The sequence below is a fragment of the Echinops telfairi genome, unplaced genomic scaffold (genome assembly GCF_000313985.2).
Source record: "Echinops telfairi isolate 266 unplaced genomic scaffold, ASM31398v2 ScPeMD7_7472;HRSCAF=8510, whole genome shotgun sequence".
NCBI lineage: Eukaryota > Metazoa > Chordata > Mammalia > Afrosoricida > Tenrecidae > Echinops > Echinops telfairi.
In genome coordinates this window covers 6,096,893-6,102,748 of record NW_022111376.1, presented here as the reverse complement: position 1 = coordinate 6,102,748, position 5,856 = coordinate 6,096,893, and the positions used below count along the sequence as shown (strand labels likewise).

Here is a 5,856-nt window from a genome sequence, read left to right as displayed (position 1 = left end):
CCTGGTGGCATGGCGGGTTACACACTGGGCTGCTAACCACACGGTCAGCAGTTCAAACCCACTCACCTATCCATGGGAGAAAGATGAGGCTTTCTGCTCCGAGAAAGATTTGCAGCCACAGAAATGCCAAGGGGCAGCTCTATCTTCTCCTGTAAGTTCACTAAGAATGACAAGCAACAGTGAGTTTGAGTGGTTTCTGTTTACTCCTGACTCGGAATTGACTCTCTGGCAGTGAATTTGGTTCTCTGGTTAGTTAACTAACCAGAAGGTTGATGGCTTGAATCTATCCAGTCGGGCCATGGAACAAAGGCCTAGCAATACAGTTCCATAAAATGACACGCACTGAACATCCTGCGGAACACACTAAGGACTGCTCTGAAGCCCATGGGGTTCCCAGGGGTTGGGGTCGACTCAAGGACAATAGGCTTGGGGTTTGGGGATTGCAAAACCCTGCCCGTTGCCAATCATCCCTCCTAGAGGACACGCTCATCACTGCATCGCCCATACCCCTGCTGCACACCTCGCCCACACACTGCTTAGACCCCACCAGCCACGATCTCCTCTGCTACTTCTAAAGATGGTGACGGTAGATTTGGTCCTCAAAAGCATTATCGCAGCCCACAGATTAAGTTTGTGTTTTCCGTACCACGGATTGAGTCATAATAGAATCTCCCGAGCTTCTGGGAATTAGAAGACAGGTCTGGTGGAAGGCGGCTCTGCTCGACCCGCAAACAGACTGGGTTTTTCTGCCATGATGTATTAGAGCTTAAAACGATGCTCTGCAAATGGAAACAGAATGGCCAATTCGCGTCAGAGAACAATGTGGGAACGTGCACCCCGTGCAGATGTACACTTAGAGACAAAGAGAGCACTTCTGTCTAGTCAGATATACTGATCATCACATCCCCTATGTCTCGTGGTGGTGCTCAGGGGAAGCAGCCAAGCCCCGCCGAGAAAGGCTTCCTCTTGGCGTCAGCGTTGGCTGCCATCCAAAATTCACAGACTATAAACCATGCAAGCCTTTCCAGGGAGAAAAGTCAGGGGCCGAACTCACTTGGGGTCCCCAACTTTCTGAGGAAGTGCTTGAGCCATAAGTCAAAGTAACATTTTCATCAGCCCAAGGTGGCGGGCAGGATAAACGAGCTGGCCGTGAATGCACACGCTGCGCCGAACCTCATGAGGGGCCCTCAGGAAATACCTGCGGAATGCCGACTCCCATCCCGGGGGGTCGGGGGGTCGCGGGGGGCTGGAGAGCAAAGCACCATGGAAGGTGTTATACCGCAGTGGGACACGGAGCCCCTCCACCAGTCTATTCCAGTGTAAAACAATGGCTTCATTGTAGGCCTGCAAGGGAAACGTGTTTCTGGTTTGCCTAGCAGTCTAATTTGGGAGTGTGCTGGCTGGCCTCTATGTCCGAGGAAGCTCAGAAGGTGGAAGATGGCCTTAAGTCATGTAGTCTTAGGCGCGAAAGCCGGGTGTTGACCAGGGCCCGGAGATGACTCTCTCTGCAAGGACTGTAGCTACAGGTGAACAGATGTCCACATATTTGACACTCAATTTTCCTGAGGTGCTGACGTTTTCCAGCTTTTGAAGATGGAAATTTGTGGCATGCAAAGTGAAAACGGTACAGTGCCAGTCCCTTGGAAAGCCTGAAAGCAAAAAGTCAGTTACAAACATTATTTACCCTTGAGATCACTGGTTTGAATCTACCTTCCGCTGGTTGCCACCAGAACCTCATTCCTGAGACCTGGTTTTTCAAACTCCATTGAGAGTAAAGATCAGAAAATGGTACTGATGGTGGGTGAGCCGGGTGGGGAAAAAGATGGTCTACTTCTGGTATTCTCCTGTCGCCGTGGCACCAAAGTACCGCAAGAGTAGGTAGCTTGAAAGAACATACAGCCATGGTCTCCAAGTTGTGCAGGCTGAGAGCCCAAGGTCAGGCTTGGCCACGTGGATTCCTTCTGAGGGCTCTTAAGGAGAGTCTGTCACATAGTTCTGCTAGGTTCCTGGGGTTTCCCACCGTCCTGGGTATTCCTTGACTTCTATCACTACAAATCTCTACCTACACCTTCACCTACACCTAAGGGCATCATACCTTAACACACCTTCCTCCTGTGTGTGGATAAGCCACGTTCCCATCCACGATCTCACTTTCCTTGACTTAGACTCTGTGGCTTCCTTATCTCTCAAATGGGAATAATATTTACAGCTTATCTGTCAGATGGAGATAATATTATGGAACTGGTATGAGAATAAAGTAAGTTGATGAAAACAAATGTGATTTGCCTGATGAGCAGGGTATTTTTTTAATAGCCTGAGGAAGGAAGGCCTCCCATTAAAACGTCCCATAGGCAACTCAAACTCAATGTGTCCTAACCATCATCTTCCCTCTACATGGGCTCCTTCTTTGTCGCTAGCTCAAAAAATGACTCCATCATGTACCCAATCACATAAACCAAAAGTATGGGCATAATCTTGGTCTTTTTCCCAACTCTCAGGCTGAGAAAATTAGCAAACTCCAATCCACAACTGAGAACTCCACAAGATCACACTCCATGATGGGCTCCGTATAAGGCACCTCATCTAAGACCAATGTCTTCAATGAATTTGATTCCCAAGGAAAAGAGATTTTGAGGACCCACCTATTTTATAAGACCTTCAGACCAAGCCGGCTTGGTAGCATCTCCAGGAACAAAGCCTGGCTACCAAGGCTTCCTCATTGTGCTGTCAGGACTCACCAACCCCCCAAAATGAACTGCAGAGACATAAACCAGTGATAATGGAGGAAGGACCAAAGAGGTGGAGTGACTTGTTCGGGATTATTCCATAAGTCAGTGGCTCCCAAACCAGTGACCTCCCCACTATATTAACACAGAAGCATTCTCACCATAAAGCAAAAAAAAACCCAAGCTCACTGCCATCGCGTTAATGCTGACCCATATTCTCACCATAGTCAGTAAAAAAAAAAAAAAAAGTCTTCCTGAACGAGAGAAGGCAAGTGTGTAATTAACAGAAAGGGCCAGAATTACTTACGAAGCCTATTGAAGGGGAGTAGTGGGCCTGTCAGGAATGTTATTACCCCTTACCTCTCACAACAGGAGTGGGGGGAGTGTCTCCCAGCCATCTAGGCTGGAGAGTCACCCACCTGAAGGCAGACGCTTTGCCAGATGAACAATGCCATCCCTTCCAACTGTGTGATTTTAATGAAGAGCTGGACGATCCATGGTGGCCAGAGAGGGCGCTGGTGGTTCAGTGGAATTTACCTTGCACTCTACATCATGAAGGTGTTTGCTGAATATCTCCAGTAATCTTCTTGGAACCTGCCCCCACCCCCAGCCCCCATAAGGTAGGGGAGAGTGCCCATGTGATGCTGCCACTTCCTGATGGACACTTCAAGAGCCATTGCATAATGCTCTGTATGTCCCTTGCCCTCGACCAACGGTGATCATGGAAGCAAATGCTGACAAGGGAGCGTCTGCGGAGCCAGGCCCCCTACTGATCTGCTGTGTGAGTGAGAGATTTCATTTGGCTCTGTCACACAGCAGTCTAACCTAGCCCGTACTGACTGAGATGGAACATCTTTAATGGAAGAGTGTGCCAAGGAAATTGGTAGTGTAAACATAATTTCAGGAAGCAGGCAATCTACTTAATGAAGTAATTTTGTTCAAGTACTTTAAAAGCACACCCTTACTTATGCACATTTTCCAAGTTGAAAAAAGTCACTATTATCACTTCAGTCAGCAGAAATGAGAGAAACAGCAGTGACGTAGATGGACACAACAGCCGCTCAGACCCACCCATGATCGTGAAGATGGCGCACAGGACTGGGTTTGAATCTGAGCCAACTTGACAGCAATTAACAACATTAAACCAGGTTCCCCAGGATACCTTCTGGCCTTGGTTTGAGTCGTAAGAATTTAATGTATAGTATTCACTGATTCGTAATGGATCCCAAGAAGTTTTCTCCCACATCTTCTTCCGTTTATATGTCAAATACTTACTGAGCTCTTACCAGGTTCCAGGTACTCTGCTAGGTTTGGGGGAATCAGTAGTAAGCAAGATACGATTCCTTCCCTCAGAAAGGCAGTAAATATTCTGAAGAAAAAGAATAGCATGCTTTGAGAGTGTATTCCAGGGAACTTGACCTACCCAGAGGACACAGAGAAGGTCCAGAAAATAGGGCATTCTCGAGAAACCAGCAGCTGCTCTAGTCGTCAGACCTGTACCAGTAACAGGACAATTAACACGCACCCTCCTTCAGTTCATGGCATTCTGACCTTACGTCTGTCCACAGGAAAAGACATGGCCTTGCTATGCCACCACCACGGCTGTGGCCAATCTTTCGATCCAGAGACCAATGTGACAATGCTTGCACATACCACCCCAGGTGTTCCAGTCTTTCATGATTCATTAAAGGAGTGGTCTTGCTGTGAGTGAAAAATGACAGCTTTTTCTGATTTCTTAGCATTGTAGGCTGCACAAAAGGTGATAGTGAGGTGTGATAGTGAGAAGCCACCCGAGTCAGTCAAACCTGAAGTCAAGACTACTGAGAAGAAAACTCTGATTGGAAGCACACATTTCAGGAGCACATCATGCAACTTCCTAAGCCAGTAGAAGCAATTAAAAGGCCAGGCCCAGATGAGACAATGACAAATTTGGAATTGAAATTATCTGCCTCCCTCAAAAAAGCACTTGATAAACTTAAGCAGTCATTGGGAAAGGAAGAAGGAAATGGTGAAATTAAGATTGGGACCTTGTGTTATTCCGGGTTGACTAGAGAAACAAATCCAGAGACACTCATATGTGTATAAGAAAGAGCTTTATATCAGAGTAATTGTTTATTATGAAAGCATCCTAGCCCAGTCCAGATCAAGTCCAAAAATCCAATATTAGCCCATATGTCCAATACCAATCTATAAATTCCTCTTCAGACTCAGGGAACATATGCAATGATGCAGAAATCAGGAAGATCACAGGCTAGTGGGTGGATAGTCTTGTGGATCCAGTGGCGGTGGAAGCATCTCAGCATGGTATCTCATGGGTCTCCACGTGGCTCCTCCAGCTCCAAGGCTCTGGCTCCATCAGTGTAGTTCCATGTGGCTTGTCAACAGGAATATCCAGCCAGGGAGAATGTGTGTCCCGCCTCCAGGGAGGGAGACAGGAGTACTCAGAATCCTCAGGAGAAGGCCATGCCCACACAGAGGCCTCATTGGCTATGACCTGATTGACAGGCTAGACCCCACCCCTTTGCTAAGGTTCACAGGAGATTATGTACCATATATACTCAAGTATAAGTCAGGTTTTTCAGCACATTTTTTAATGCAGTTTTGTGACTCGGCTAATATTCAGGTTGGTTTATACTCGAGTATATATGGTAACTGCCATAGACTTCATGTAAAAATGGAAGATGTTCAAAGACCCCTCAGGGTTTAGGGAGTTTGGAAGAAATCTCTGTGTATCATTCTGGAGTACATATTTTCCATGAAGGGTTGAAATACTGGAGCTGTTGTAGGGTAAATAACAAATCCGACTTTAACACATTTTTAACCCAACATGACCAAACAACAGGGAACTTTGTGCGGACCAAGTAGGATGTTGGAGGAAAGGTTGTTCCATGTCAGCATGAGTGCCATCAGACCGGGGGTGAAGTTACTATTTCAATATATGCTAAAAATTCACTTAGCCGAGTAGAAGCCAATAAATCGTACATTGTTAAATGTACTCATTGTCTTTGAAGGGGAGAAGAAATTCCGGCACAATGTGAAATTGTGGGGCGTAATTAATGGTGAGAACATCATTGAACCTATGAAATGGGCCAGCCCTGAACTACCTACAGCTAAAAAGCCAGAAAGGGGG

The 5,856-nt window shown here is 46.7% G+C and overlaps 1 pseudogene; it reads left to right on the top strand.

Moving 5' to 3' along the window:
* The first annotated feature begins 4,302 nt into the window (after positions 1-4,302).
* Positions 4,303-5,856, top strand: part of LOC101642109 — a 4,916-nt pseudogene continuing 3,362 nt past the window's right edge.